This window comes from Felis catus, chromosome B2 (assembly GCF_018350175.1).
Source record: "Felis catus isolate Fca126 chromosome B2, F.catus_Fca126_mat1.0, whole genome shotgun sequence".
Taxonomy (NCBI): domain Eukaryota; kingdom Metazoa; phylum Chordata; class Mammalia; order Carnivora; family Felidae; genus Felis; species Felis catus.
Window position 1 is genome coordinate 53,193,352 of NC_058372.1, and position 16,792 is coordinate 53,210,143.

Genomic DNA, 16,792 nt, shown 5'->3' on the forward strand with positions numbered 1-16,792 from the left:
GATGCTTAGATGGGTAGAACATAGTGGAAAAGGGGAAGAAACACAAGGTGAAAATGTCAGAGTAGTTGAGGACTAGATAATACAGGCCATGCTGAGGTTTGATAAGAAATTGTATTTTTGTCTCAGAGCAACATGAACCAATTAAAAAGGTTTAAGAAGAGGAATATACAGTCTGAACTATTATTTCTATATAGTTTTGAGTCTATTGAATAATGTGGTGGACTAGAAATTTTATAAGGGCAATAGCAAGAATCTTTTTTTAAATATAATGCCTTCTGTTAGATATATGTAGATATATGGTACTTGCTGAACTAACTAAAATGTCTTTATGGTTGATTAATAGTGCTTATAGTAGGCATCACCGTTCAGTGGTCCCTCCTAATATAATCCTCTCCTTCTGACTGTAGACAGAACCTGTGACTTGTATCTAACCAACAAAATATGCCAAAAGTGATGGAATATCATTTCCACGACTAAATTAGATAAGATTATAACTTCCATCTTACTAGCAGCCTGTGTTGCCTTCTGGACTTGTACACTGGGATGAAGCAAATGAATTCTGTCAGTTTTTCAATCTGGATGTAAATCCTCATTCAGTCACACTTTCAGATGAGACTTCAGCCCTGGCTGACATTTTGACTTCACACTCATGAGAGACCCTAAGTCAGAGAGGCCAGAGAAGCCATGCCCAGACTCTGACACCACAGAAGCTGTACAATAATAAATATGTTAAGCCACTACCTTTGTAGCAATTTATTACATAGCAATAGATAAATAGTATTATGAAGAGGTACTCAATTCACACTCATTCTTTTCTGAGAATGATTTTTGCATACAAGTGTAGGTGTTTGGGCTAAGAAACCAGGCACTCTGGCCACACTATTAGTTAATTCATGGGTAGTTTTCAGACCTGAACGAGGCCATTTGGAATCTGTCTCCCAAGAATATAACATTTAGAAAAGAGAGATAATGGAGTGGAGGTAAGTCACATTACTAGTGCTACTCTAGAAAAAAGGTTGAAGAACTCCTAATGTTGAGGGTATAATTCGAAAAACCATATTTATACCAATGGCAGTGGCAAAGTAGGTGGATTTCAAAAACAACTCCTACATATTTAGATTACAAAACTTGAATTTATCCATACAACCTTTAAAATAATAATATAGGTGTGAGAAAATAAGTTCAGAAATTTATAGTCCTATAGCCCTAGCCTTTCATATTATATTAGGGGAAGAGTTGAGTTAAATTTGTGGCCAACAATTTTTTGTCAACGGTTTTCATCGTGGATCATGAAATTTGGGAATACAGGATATACATACATGTACTAATCATGGCACTTGGTTAAAAAAAGTGATCAGTGAGGGGTGCATAGTGACACAGTCAGTCAAGTGTTCAACTCTTGATTTCAGCTCAGGTTGTGATCTCACTGTACATGAGATCCAGCCCCACATTGAGTTCTGCCCTGACAGCCTAGAATTTAATTAGAATTCTCTCTCTCTCGCTCTCTCGCTCTCGCTCTCGCTCTCTTTCTCAAAATAAATAAATAAACGTTAAAAGAGCAATGAATGATAATAATTTTAGCTGTAAGTGGAGAATGATTAAAATTATAATTTTGAGAGGATAATACCCAAAATGCAGAGGCACTTTTTTTCTTTCAGAATATGAGAAATAAGGAAAGGATAAGATGTGATAAAAATTCATCTCTATATTCGTAAAATAAATACACTAGACAGAATGTATCCTAACCTCCTTTAAAGTTATAAATTTTATGACCGTACAAAGAACTTATTATAAGAGGGGGGGAAAAAAGGTGAGAAAATTCCATTTATACTACTGCCATTCCAACTACTTCCAGAAGAGGGCAGCACAAAGGAAGAGAAGGAAGACGCAATGCCTTAAGCCTTTTCTTAGTTCTTAGAAACCCAGTTACGTTAAATATCACAAATAAACCAAGTTACAAGAAAGAGATGCTTTGATGCAAGAAAAACTCAGATAAGACATTTATAAATCTGGAGGGGGGGGTTGGTATACACAAAGGTATAAGTTTGAGTTGTTATTTACTATGATAATTAATCCTACATCATCCATCATCACAATTACTAATACACAAAAATCACCAACAATCTAATGGAGACTTAATATCAGGTTCCTTTATAAAAGAAGCGCTATTCTGGGTTCATATTTAGGCATAAAATGATAACTCAAAATGTCAACGTCAATTCAAGGCACCAGGAGGCAACAGTCACTCTGAATCTAGAAATTGTAATCTAATTAGCATGGCATTCCTCATTGGGTGGTGAGTGCATGGAAATTTGAATAGCTACTTTCCTTGTCTTTAAATGTGTATGCATGATCACAAGAGATGGAGAAACTGACTTGTAAAGTTTGAACAAGATGCAAGATTGTTTTTCTGTGTGGTCTCTCTTCTTGAAGTCTAATTTAAACTATTTACAAAATCTACCAAAACATAGCAAGGAACAATGGTGGAACTCTGAATTATTCCAAACCCCTTCTTTTTTCACCACTCAAGCTGTACACAGACATAACCACCAAGAACTAAATTGTGCCCTTAACTGCAGACAGGATGCCTTAGAGAAAGTCTCATGTGTGGATTTATGATAGAACTTGGCCCAATATCCTGTGTTAGGCAGATCCAGTCTTGTTTGTCACATTTATCTGGTTCAATAGCCATTATCTTAACTGTCATTTGTTATTGTGTCTATTAGAATACTCTGAAAAAGACTAAAGTTACACAAAACATTTTGAAAAGAGGAGATATTAAGAATTTATTCAGTTTGGGGATTTTTTTCTATTGGGCATGAGTGTATACGTATTTTAGTCATCAGTATCTCATGTTATGCAAATATATTTTACCTGTAGGTAACTGTTTTACGACATCCACGCATTTAAGGGATCCATTGCTAAAATGACCCAAGAAGAGGAAAAATAATTGAACAAAAGAATGCAACTATAATATAATTCAAATGTAAAAATTGTGAGGCAGAATTCTGAACTTTATGACTACTATTTTATGACTACTACTTATCAATGAAATAACTGTGCCTTGGAAAAATGTGCATGACTGGCTATATGGATATAACAAAAGTAGTTTGATTTATATAAAAAGTTCATTTGGTGGCATCCGGGTGACTCAGTCGGTTAAGCATGCAACTCCTGATTTTGGCTCAGGTCATGATCTCATGGTTTGTGAGTCTGAGTCCCACGGCAGGCTCTGCACTGACAGTGTGAGGCCTGCTTAGGATTCTCTCTCTCTCTCTCTCTCTCTCTCTCTCTCTCTCTCCCTCCCCAATTCATGCTCTCTCTCTCTTTCTCTTTCAAAATTAATAAACATTTTTTAAAAAGTTCATTTAGTCTGCTCAAAAATAAAATAGCTAAATCATCTGTATAACAGCAAAAATTGCAGAGTGGTAAATATAAAGATACTGGACTAGAATTCAAGAGACAAAGAGTTAGACTAGGGCTGGCAAATACTTTCAACTCGACTACCAATTCCAAATTATATAGCACCTACTTAAAACACTTTGATGAGAATGAGTTATGGACTACAGCTGGATTCAGCAGGAAACATACTGATTAGCAATTTTTATCCTAGGTAGGTATAGAGGGAAATGTGTTTGGGGATGGAGGTAAGGGTCAAGTGTGGAATCCCTGACCTCAGCAATATTGCTGAAATAAGGACTCCAATTTAAGCCCTACCCTATTTGTAGAATGCGGATGAAGGGAGGGGTGTGCCTCTATTACTTTTTTATCTCTATTTTTTCCTAGTTCTTTTATCTCTAGTTCTTTTATTTCTGAAAAGAGTATGTGGAAATAACCACATTTTTCAATTTAAAGACTGTTTTATTCAAAAAGGGTTTAAATATTCAGAGGGAGGACCACAAATATTGAGAGAGAAAAATCTGTGCTGCCCAAACCACGCTCAAACTAATTTGTAAACCAGCTGGAATTCTGCTTCAGCAAACCATTGCTTTTATTTAAGCATGGACAGGAACCAGGATTAGTTAGTTGGAGAGAATAGTAATTGAGACGCACAGTTGATGAGTAACCTTTCTCTACTTTGGAGAAGATCTTCACACGTTCTAACAAATACAAAGGAAACAATTTTCTCTCCACTCTCTGTTATGAGAAGACAAGTGAGAACATGTAATTGAAAAGTGAATTCAAGACCAAGCCAAACAAATAATAAAACCCAACAAAAGCAAGCCAAACAGCAGAGAAAGCACTCTGCACAGCAGACACTCAAGTTTACTTGTGGAGAGCTTTGGTCAATAATGGCAGGAGATCCAATGAAGAGATCCATGAAAGCTCTAATCTGTTTCCTTTTTTTTTTAATCCTTTAATGCTTATTTATTCTTGAGAGAGACAGAGCATTAGCAGGGGAAGGGCAGAGAGAGACACACACACACACACACACAGAATCCGAAGCAGGCTCCAGGCTCTGAGCTGTCAGCACAGAGCTTGATGAAAGGCTTGAACTCATGAACTGTGAGATCATGACCTGAGCCAAAGTTGGACATACAACCAAATGAGCCACCCAGGCGCCCTCTAATCCTTTTCCTTTTAAGTAGATTGTTACTCACACAAAGTCCTTAAACCCACAAAGAGCAAGACAAGGCATATTCTCTGGAGTTGTTCTGGCTCAGATGCAGAATTTTACCTCTAAGGTAAGATTAAATGGTGACCAATAATATTGGTAGACTTGTGACAGGGAAGAAAATTACACTTAGGTATTTGTGTCTTATTAAAATATTATTTTTTGTACACAGTTTTCCTAAAGTTCCTTTGGAGAAGGCTGCTACTTTTCATCAAAATGCATCCCTCCTTTCTTTCACAGCAAGAAAATTGAAGCTGGGCATATCCTCTGGCTGGAAAGGTACCTCCCAGCCAGGCCTATGGTCTGACCATAGACATCAGTTCTCTGTACCATGAAGATAGCAGAGGTGATGTGAGCCACTTCCTGCTCTTGGCCTTGTTTTAACCTTGGACACTTGTGATCTTCTCTCCCTTCCTATGAGCTGGCATGCACACACACACACCTGTGACCCAGATTTTACCATGAAAATGAGGTTACTGTTCTGAGGGAGGACAGAGCAGTAAGAGAGGAAGGGATTTGAGTCTCTGACAACGTGAAACAGAGATACCCCCCAAACCTGGATTGTTTCCTAAAGACTATTATGTGAGAGAGGAGTAAATGAATGTTTTTCCTTAAGCCATGGTTTTTGGGAAGCTCTATTGTAGCAGGTTAAGTGAGCACTAAAAGATTTTCTCTAGATATTTTTACATTTATTTACATTTACATTTTACATTTACATATTTTACATTATATTTACATTTATGATATTGCATATAGCATTGTAATATCATATATATATACATACACACGTATATGTATGCACACACACTTATAATAAGACGGCGACCATCCCTGTACCCTTCTCTCATGATAAATAAAACATTGCCAATATGATTATGGTCCTGTGTGCTTTTTACCAATCAAAATTCTGTCTTTCCTCAACCTCTGAAGTATATATCAAGTAATCTTGAAGTTGATGCTTAATATTCCTTGTCATGTTTTTATATTTTACTAAGTATGTATGTTTTCTCAAACAATATCTGAATGTTTTATAACATTATAAAAATTTTATCTTTAGCAGCTGAAAATCTTAGCTGCAAATACAAAAGAATCTGCTTTGGTTAGTTTAAACAGAAAAGGATTTTATTATAGAATATTAAATAATTCATAGAATCTCCAGGATTCTCAAAAGGCAGTCTAAAACTGCACAGTTTAACCACATCACAAAACTTTCTCTAATGAAAACATCAAGGCTTCTAATCAGTAACTGTGAAGCTGTGGGATGTAAAGAAAATAACTTTGTGTCTGGGCACTCTGGATGAATTTTGCTGAAAACTTAGGATCCTGGGAGAGTAGTAGATTTCCAGAGATATTTACCTAATTCTAGAGGTATGTGTGTATATTTCAAAAGAAAATAAGGCCCAGGACCTTGGAGACATTTGTAGGTCACAAAAAACCAGAGAGATACATGAGGCTTCTATGACTCCTAGAGACATGTATGTATATTCCAAAAGGCTCAAGTGAGAACCCAGAATCCTTTCCATCCCATCTCCACAGAGCAAAGGTTTTTCTTCTTCCTTCCAGGAGAGGAGAGGGAAGGCAGCTCTCCTGCATAAAAGGAGGGAATCCATTTTCCCTGTGCCTCACCAATGGAATGTCCAGCTACATATGTAGAGAGTTTTTCTATCTGGCTTTCATCACATCACCTCAGGGGTAAGAATTCAGGTGAGGAGGAATCACACACCTATTAATTATAAAGTAATAAATATGAAATCTCCCTGATCAGATCACTTTATGTACACATTCAGAATAAGATTAATAAAGATGAATATTAAACCCCAACAAGTCCCTGGGAGTAGGTACTAGAAAATCCAACACACCACTCCCCCCTGCCCCCCACCAAAACACAGTACATCACCACTGTACTAATCAGATGCCTTGGTCAGGGTATTGGGGGAAAAGGCTCTGAGGCAGAGACTTCTGTGGGGTATATTTATTGGGGATACTCTCAGGAACAGAACCTCTAAGAAAGTGAGGGACGTAACTTAGATAGAGGGAGAAATTGAACTGTAATAAAATGGTAACAGAGGCCTCAGTCAATGCCTTAGAGAGCTGTGGACATTTAGAATTGTCCTAAATTTAGACTAAGAGTTTATACCCCTAGAACTGACCAGTCATTGTTTACAAGCTGTCTCTGGGGAAGAGCTGCCCTCCAAGAGCAATTCCTGGAGAAAGATTCAGCTGACATCTATCATTAGCAACATTCTGGCAACTTCAAGATGGCTCCTTAAACTTCAAGGGAAGATCTGAGCAGTGTGCTTCTGCACCTAGCACCAGATCACTTCTTCCAAATGTAGCCATCTCTTCAACTTGCTCATTTCTGAATCCAAGACCTGCATGAATACATCTGATGGGAGGAAACTTTAAGACCTCTGGTGCACAGGAAAGACTTACCTACATCCAAGTGTGTGTTCCATTAAGGACAAAGTGCTTCCCTGTTCGTGACAGAAGGTGTCCATGCCACTCAACTCAACATCAGTTGGCTGCTAGTCCCCTATGGTATGCAACTGCATTCTCACAGGGCAGAGGTGGGGAGCCAGTAAGGGGTGGTGGCAGTTATGTCGGGGTCAGGCGCTGCTGCTAGAAATCTAACATTTAGCAGTAGCCTGGTCACCTTTCATGAAAGGACATCTATGTTGAGCTATGAAACCACCATAATAGCAAATAGTCATTTCGGACATAAACAGACACAAACATGACATAGGTATGTAAAATAAAATTTGCTTTTCTAAGTAAGGTTTACTTATCTTAGTATAGAAAGAAGTCAGTGCAATCAGAATACTGCAAATTAGAATGTAGCAATCAGAACTGCAACAATCAGCAGCATTATCCATTAATAAATTTTCATATGACTTATGTTCTCCAAAAAAGGGAAAAGTTGCAGGTGAAAAATCTTATTGAAAGTTATGTCAATTCTCTGAAAGCTCAAATGCTCTCCTTCTACCCCAATGTCATATACTAAAACCTGAAAAGGTTCTTCAAACAGGCTCATCTGGCTATATGCCAAAGGCAATATCGTATAAGGTGGGCAGATGTCATCAATCTAGGTGCTATAAAATATAATAATATAGTTCAATCAGAGGATCCATTATTAAGGGTTCATTTATCACCCTTGGCCTCCCTGGTTTAAGTGCTCTTCTCAAATGAGAGCTAAGAAACTGGAGCAATGATTATACCTGGGACTCATGCTAACAGATCCTATTCTTGTTGACCCTGAAGGTGTACTGCCATCTCCACATGGTAAAAGCCAACTCTTTAAGGTACAGTTACTGAAGTGAGAGGGAGAGGGATGTATTTTCCAGATCAATAGCACCACATCAAGTACCAGTAAATTTGCTCTAGTAAAAAACTACATCCTCAATGGAGTCATCACTTTATTAAGCTGACATTCATAACCCTTATTTCCCAAAGCCCAAGTACAACATGTAAGGTAAATGAACCTGTAATAAAGATAATCACACCTGCATCTTTCAAGTTTTGGATAAAATTAATCTGTATGATTTCTTAGGGATACAGTACTTCTTTGACTTACATTTTGGTAGGGAACTGGTATTCCACGATCTACCACTTGACTCTTCTTCCTTGACAATCTTCATACTATTTTTGAAATTGCTGAGAATGCCTAATTCAATCATATACTTAGGAAATAGAACAAATAATGGGAGGGCTGTGTTTTCACATCTCATAGGCCCACTATGACATAGTCTTATACCAAAACTCCATGTATCACCTGACCTCAACTCTCCTCAAGCCCATCATGACTAGTAATCCACAAGAATGTTCTGGGTGGTGCTATCAGTTTTCTCTTGGAGATGTGACAAAATACCACATATTTAGAAGTTTAAAACAATACCATTCATTATCTCACAACCAGTAGGTTAGAATTCTAAGGGTCTCACCAGGCTAAAATCAAGATGCTGCTTCAAGGATCATTCCAATGGCTGGCAGAATTTAGTTCCATGTACTTGTTGGACTGAGGTCCCCATTTCTTCACTGGCTTTCATCCAGGGGTTATTTTTGGCTTGTAGATGCCACCTGCATACTCTGGCTCATGACCTCCTTCACCTTCAAAGCCAGCAATGGCTGATGAATTCCTTATGCTTTGAATCACTCTGACCCAACCCCTTTCTGAAATATCTCTCTGTTTTCCTTTTGTGCTGGCATTGCAGTGTTCTTTCTCAAGGATTCCTGATCTTTTTTAATTCAAGATGCTCTGGATTTGTAAACAATGGATTAAGAAATGGTAAGATGACTTCTGTGGCCAAAAAGGAGTTAGACTGTTAGAAAGTGGCTTCACATAAACTTGGATAAAACAAATCTCTAATCCTAATGAAGTTTTCAAATACCAGTTTATTGTAATAAAGTAACATCTCAAATAATGTTTATAATTTGAAGTAATTTAATTGCACACTTCAATTGTCTCAAATAGGTATTGTATGGTATTAAATAGAGATAAGACTATAGTCTATATTTTGATGCATATGCATGTGATAACTCTATGATATGTGTGCATGAGAAAATACAGAAATAACAAGGTATAGATATGATAGTGGACACAGAAAATGTGTTTAATGTCATATGCAAACTAAATAAAATAATGACCTATATTTAAAATATGCACATGTATTATTGTACTTCATATTAAAAATATTATAATACTAATTTTCTCTTAGTATAATTAGTACATGAATACAAATAATTTTATTTATTTATAATTACTTATAATTTATTTATATTACTTATAATTATTTATTTATAATTACTATTATTTGTATATTGACAAAACAAATACTTTAGTAGTTTATTTGGTGTTTATTAGAATCTATTTCCAGCTAAGATAGAATCTAGCTCAACTGAGCTAGAAATTTCTCTGTTTCATAACCTATAAAGAATTTGTTCCACCAAGTCATCTTATCTGATGTCCATAGCATATTGTCTTTCTCTACATGGTCTGAGGACTTGCTACCATGTCCACTTTCCAAGAGGCAGGATAGAGGAAGGAGACCAGAGAAGACAGTTTCCCTGCTTTTACAGTACAACCCATAAATAGCCCACCTCACTTCTGACTACATCCCTTGGGGAAGAACTTAGTCACATGGCCACACAGAGCTGCAAGGCAGATAGAAAATATAATCAACACTGAGATAGATGGCATATATTAAGCACCTACTTAGTTACTATACTAAGCCTTCAATGTTGAAGTTTATTTTCATTTAATATTCAAAACTAACAGCAGGCCTATATTACAATTGACTTGTCTGAAGTCACAAATTTGGAAAATTAGGACCAGAACTCAAGTTTTGCAATGCGTAGTTCTTTTCCCTTTCACTCTATCGTGCATTAGTGACAGACTCATGACCGCATGCTAGGGCAGAAGGGGTTTATGCATGTAATGTGATGTACCCAGAAAGCCAACAAGAAATTGTCTTTTCCATCAAGTGCTTTATGCAAAACACCATGTTAGATGTTTTTAGACTCTTCCTTGGAGAAGAATAAAAATGAAAGGCCTCTCGATGGGAGGCCATCTATAAATTATGCTCAGCCTAAAAATTTTTGCAACTAAATTCCACCCAGAAGAATGAGCATCTCTAAATTTCATGACCCAATATAGACATGATGTCAACTGCAACTGTGCCTGTTCAGTCTCCAGTGCTTCCTGCCCAGCACAAATCCCTGTGGTCCAACAGGTATCATTTACCCTGACGATTTCCCTCCTCAGTACAAAACAAGCATCCACTTAAATCAGCTCCATTTCAATGGCTTCCTAGTGAGACATTTCACAACAACAACAAAATGCAAGTATATCATCATACAGAAAGATACATAATTTATGGGAAGAATAGTGTAGCTCAGGAGTTGAAATAGAGATGACAGTTTATAAAAATGATCACAGATTTTAAATACCTAAACCAATACCAAAAACAAACAAAAAATCCCACCCTACCCTTGAAAAAAGAGAAGACAGAAAGGAATAGGAAACAGCTATGCAAGCTGGGACAAATTATACCCATATTATGTCCCACTTTGGTGGCCCTTAACTCTCATGGCAGACAGGAACTTAACTCGAAGCAAAGACCAAATCTCTCCAGCAGTAGTTATTCATAACTCCACTTCATAGGAGCAATTCCTACTTTTACAACACCTTACCCTCAAGTAGTAATTATCAAAAGTGGTGAACGGGGTTAAAAATTCATACCAGCCCCACAAAGGGCTTGATCTGAGCACAAAATCTTTCTAGAATGAAATGGAAGACGGAATATTTCATGCCCCTGGCTTCTCAGAGTTTATTGGCTTTTGTGTAAGAAGGAGAAATAGACTGAAGGGATTTTGTGGTCTCTAACACAAGGTCCAGAAGTATTTTTAAGAGAGAAAGAAAAAATGGATGATTTTGTCATGAGCAGAGCATGCTAGAAATCTTTAAATATGCAAATGGATAGTCAAAGCCTTGTATATTATAGTTTTACATTTTGAAGATGAAAATTCATCTTCAGAGGACTGACATAATCTTCATCCCATACAGACTTCCATGCCAAAGGCTCTTTAATGGAGAGCAGCTGTGTGGGCAAATGTTAAAGTGGTAGAAACCAAGATGTTGTGACATTAGCATTACCTTATCTCTGTTCCTCCTTTCTTCTGAGGAAATAGGAGACTCGTTTGTCTCCATGAACCATTTCCCCTCTAGGACAAACAGAAGAAAAGGAGATAGGGGTAGGGGGAAAGGGCAGTAGGGTAGTGCCCCAGGGCAAACACACCAATCTAGTCTCTGCAATTTTTCCTAGGTTGGGGTAGAGTGGCCAGTGGGCAGCTAGGGCCAGCCAGCCCCACCTCTTGCCTTGAGGATTCTCCTTACAACCTTTTAAAGCTTAATTTCTTGGTTATTTTGGAGGCAATGCTTATGAAGGCTGTAAGGGTACCAATACTCACTTAAAATGAGCCAGGGTGAGAGACCTCTGTAGTGGTTTGCACACCTCTGTCTTCCACTGCTGGAGGTCCTCTTGGCCCTGCCAGCTACACATGCACAGATGAAACTGTTTCTGTTTCAGTTCACACAAGACAATCTCCTGCATCATCTCCTTGCACATAGGAGCTGGTGATCTCCATATTCTATGTAAAGTGTAATGAGCAGGGCTAGCCTCTGGAAATCCATCCATGCATCCATGCATCCACCCATCCATGCTTCCACCTCTCCTAACTTCTATCCTTCCTTCCTCCCCAACTTCCTTTCATTACTGTTGGCTGCCCACTACATGAGGTTGGAGCATCTCCAATTAATCTGTGCTTTCAGGGGCACCTGGTTGTCTCGGTCAGTAGAGCATGTGACTCTTGATCTCAAGGTGGTGAGTTTGAGCTCCACATTCGGTGGAGATTACTTAAAAATAAAATCTTTTTTAAAAAGTTACCTTAAAAACAATCATCATCATCATCATCATCATCATCATCTGTGTTTTCAAGTTCTTTCTGGCAAACCTGAAATACATATATCTGCATTTAAACTCAAAGCTGTGGTTGCTGAAGAAGCTCCCAATGGCTCCTTGCTGGCCATGGTTGTTGCCAGAGAGAGAGGCTCAGGTCACCCACAGGGCAAATTCTGGTGGTCATGCATCTGTCCCAGATGCCAAGAATGAACAAATTTCCACCTGTCCCATGCGGAAGTTGCTTCCATATGGGCCTCTATCACTGCTGCTGATAATGGGGGTGGAAGAGGAGGCTATAGGGCCACTCTAAGGACTGCAGCACCTCACGGTTTCTGTGTGCCGGTCACAGCCTAGAGGCCTGGCTGGGCCAATCAGGCTAACTTGGATTCCTGGTGCAGGTGGGCTGGGCCTGGGGGACTGTAGGAGAAACAGAGGCCATAGAGACCTCAGACCCTGGCACAGTCAGGCTCTCTTGCTGAGACAGAGAATGAGAAATTTCTTGAGGTTTTAAGACTCTATGGACATGTAAAATAGAATACATGCAGTCCTGGCTCATGCAGCTTCTCACAATTCTGTTCAGCAAAATGCAGGGAACTGTTAATCAGTGTATATATGATAACTCCCAAGCAACACATATTTACCAGGGGTACATCCTACTTTTGACTCTGGAAGAGCTCTGGGGAAGCATAGGAGGGTTGCCATGGAAGGTGTTCAGCTTGTTGCCAAAGGTGAATATTTTGCTGAACACAAAGTCTGCAATCTTGATGTTCATGGCAGCATCCAAGAAAAGGTTCTCTGCAGTTAAGTCTCTATGAACAATAAGCTTCTGGTGACAGAACTGTACAGTAGATGTTAGTTCGTGGCATTTGGTTCAGATGTCTTTCTTGGCTACTGCCTGCAGCACCAGGGACTCAAATACCTCTCCTCCACTAGTATCCTCTATGGGAAGATAGAGTATTTCTCAGTCTCTATCCCTTCAAATAATTTCACTACATTGGGGTGATTCAATGCCTTCATGAATCTACTTCATGGAATCATTTCTGGAGGCTGAGTTCTGTTGAGTTTTATCAATGATCTTCACATCTATCTCTTTCCCAGTCAAAAGGTGCTGGGTCAGTTTCACCTTGGTGAAGGTATGCTTGGTGAGGTTACCATTGGCAATGTTCTTGAAAGACCAGCAGTTGCCAACCTGGGCCTCCTGCTCATCAGACGGGACTAGCTGAGAGGCACTGCAGTGTGTTGGACTTACTGATGGGGATGGAGTCAAGGTGTCCCAAAGGCAGCTTAAGATTTGGAAAAGCTGGTTTTAGAAACTTGGTCCAAATCACCTTAGAAGAAAAACATTTCCCAAGCATGCCTAATGAGCTGATCTTTATAACAGAATCAAAACCTAATTGCCAGACAAAAACAAAAAAACAAAAGACCTAGCAAGCTAAATTTTAAAAATAAGAAAATATTTTTATTGTCCATTTCCTTTCTGTAAAGTGTTCAAGTCCTTTGCACATTTTTTCTATTGGGTTGTCTGCCTTTTTTTTCTTTTTGGCTTAAAGGTATTCTAAAAGTAAAGGAAAATTGAGAAAAAGGATAAAGAAAAAAATGAGACACAAATTCAGGAGTAAAAAATATAATAACAACAAACAAAATAGACAAGATACCCACAATGCCAAAGAGCAAACTATCTTTAATCAAAATCCCGTAGGTTACTGAAAATCAACTTCCTGAGCTGGAAGGACCACAAACCTAGGCCCAACCAAGGATTTAAAAGCAGGCTTGGAATTCCATGACAATGAACTAACAATGAGCAAAGAATGGGGATTATCCATAGTGGTTTTCTCATGTTTGTCTGAAGGACCCTTTACTCTTTTAAAAAATTGTTCAAGATTCCATGGAGCACCTGATTGGGTCAGTGGTTAGAGCATGTGACTCTTGATCTCAGAGTTGTGAGTTCAAGCCCCATGTTGGGCCTAGAGCTTACTTTAAAAATCAAAGTTATCGAAAACCCCTAAGAGCTTTTTGTTTATGTGGGTTACAGCTGTCAATATTTACTTGAGAATCAAAAATTTTAAAATGCTTCTGTGGCATTTTGATGTCTAGTTTAAAAAGCTGTAATAATTTTTGATTTTCAAAGAACTCATAACATCTACACTTACATATTCAATTTTTTTTGTAAACTCTTAGTGATTGGACTTAAATGATGCCAAAAGTTGGGGTGCCTGTGTGGCTCAGTGGGTTAAGCATCCGACTTCGGTTCAGGTCATGATCTCACAGTTCATGGGTTCGAGTCCCATGCCAGGTTCTATGCTGCCAGCTAGGAGCCTGGACCCTGCTTCTGATTCTGTGTCTCCCTATTTCTCTACCCCTCCCTTCCTCATGCTCTTTTTCTCTCTCTCAAAAATGAATAAATGTAAAAAAAAATTTTTTTAAATGATGCCAAAAGTTAACTGGCATCATGATGCTATACAAAATGTTCTGTTGCATAACACATAGTAAGATATATTATCATTCAAAAAGTTGACAAGAATATACCTCTCATCATATTTTCATTTCTTATTTACAGTTTTTCCCAGTTGCTTTGGAACAGATATCTCCTTTCCAAGAGCCAAAGAACTCACTATGTATATATGGTTTATTATCTTTGACTATAGGGGTTACAGCTGCAGGTTAAAAAAGCAAGACTTCCACTCTTTTTTTTTTTAAACCAACAATCCATCATGTCCCATGTCCTTCTTATTCAGCATGGACAGTGATGCCCACGTGCTGGACATGATAACCTACTCCTACATGATTAAACTACTAATGATATGTTATCTAGATACAGAAATGTGCACAAATCATCAGTATACAGCTTGGTGACTGTTCACAAACTAAACTCCCTATTAAACTAACATCCAGACCAAGAAACAGAACATTACCAGTTCCCCACCATCTGCCATCTTCCATTCTAGGGACTTCCTCCTGAAGAGTAGACACTGCTCTAACAATATAGATTACTGTTGCTTGTTTGTGAACTTCATATAAATAGAATTACAAAGTATTAAGTACTGTGTGTCTGCATCTTGTGTTTAATACACTTGTGAGACTTATCTATACTGTTTACTTTGTTTTTCTAAATGTTGCATAGTACACATTTTGTGACTATAAGACAGTTTGTTGATCCACTTAACTGTTGATGGACATATGGGTAGCTCTGTTTTGGGATGTTAAGAACAGTGCTGCTCTAATCATTCAGTTTTTTCAGTGAACACGTATATGCTTTTTTTGCTGGAGATACACCTAGAAAGAGAATTGATATCTTAGAAGGTATGCATAATTTTCATTTTCAACAGATACTGCAGTTTGTACCATTTTAAACACCAGCATATGAGAGCTCTGTTTCCTCTCAACTACCTGTATTCCCTACCTTTTACATTTTAACCTTTCTGTGGGTATGTATTGCTGTAGTGTTGTGGTTTTAATTTGTATTTCCCTGATGCCTAATGAAGTAGAGCACCTTTTCATATTCTTATTGTCCATTTCCTTTCTGTAAAGTGTCTGTTCAAGTCTTTTGCCCACTTTTTATATTAGGTTGTCTGCCTTTTTTTTCTTATTGGCCTAAAGGTATTCTTCATGTATTTTGCATATTTGCATTTAGGAATTTTCTCTCCTCCCACCCATCCTGTTAACTCTCTGATACCACCTCCTACTATTTTATCTATTACTCATTCTTATTTAGCCATTGGATTTCTTGTTCCTTGGATATGACAGCTGCACTTCCATCTCAGGATTCTGCACTAGCTCCTACTTCTGCCTGGAACATTCCCAGAGATCCACATACCTTTCCCATTTAAATCTTTATCCTAATGTCTCCTTCTTAGTAAGGCCTCCCCTGATCTCCTTATTTCTCCTGAAACATGTCTTACATATCCAATCTATCGCCTTCATTGTTTTCTATTTTAAAAAAAAATATTTTTTTTCAACGTTTATTTATTTTTTTGGGGACAGAGAGAGACAGAGCATGAATGCGGGAGGGGCAGAGAGAGAGGGAGGCACAGAATCGGAAACAGGCTCCAGGCTCTGAGCCATCAGCCCAGAGCCTGACGCGGGGCTCGAACTCACGGACCGCGAGATCGTGACCTGGCTGAAGTCGGGCGCTTAACCGACTGCGCCACCCAGGCGCCCCTCTATTTTTTTAAAAAGCTTTGTATTATGGAAATTTTAAACACACAAAATTAGAATAGTCTTAAGACTCTCCCTCACATATGTATTATCTACCATGAATACTCATCAGTATTGTTATAATCCATTGTATTTTATCCATAAGTATTTCAGTCTGCATCTTCAAAATACTTTTTTAATGTTTATTTATTTAAAAAAATTTTTTTAACATTTATTCATTTTTGAGAGACAGACGGAGTGCAAGCGCAGGAGGGGCAGAGAAAGAGGGAGACACAGAATCTGAAACAGGCTCCAGGCTCTGAGCTGTTAACACAGAGCCTGACGCAGGACTCAAACTCACTGTGAGATCATTACCTGAGCCAAAGTCTGACGCTTAACCGACTGAGCCACCCAGGTGCCTCAGTCTGCATCTTTAAGTAAGTACTTTCTTAAAAACACAGATGCCAGGGGCGCCTGGGTGGCGCAGTCGGTTGGGCGTCCGACTTCAGCCAGGTCACGATCTCGCGGTCCGTGAGTTCGAGCCCGGCGTCGGGCTCTGGGCTGATGGCTCGGAGCCTGGAGCCTGTTT

At 38.5% G+C, this 16,792-nt stretch overlaps 1 long non-coding RNA gene across 1 annotated transcript in view; it reads right to left on the reverse strand.

Annotated features, from left to right (window-relative positions):
* LOC109499712 overlaps positions 1-8,961 on the reverse strand; it is a 53,549-nt gene extending 44,588 nt beyond the window's left edge. The window contains exon 1 of the long non-coding RNA XR_002157169.3: positions 8,187-8,961. This is a non-coding gene — a long non-coding RNA (uncharacterized LOC109499712). The remainder of the gene's footprint in view (positions 1-8,186) is intronic.
* Positions 8,962-16,792: the final 7,831 nt, after the last annotated feature.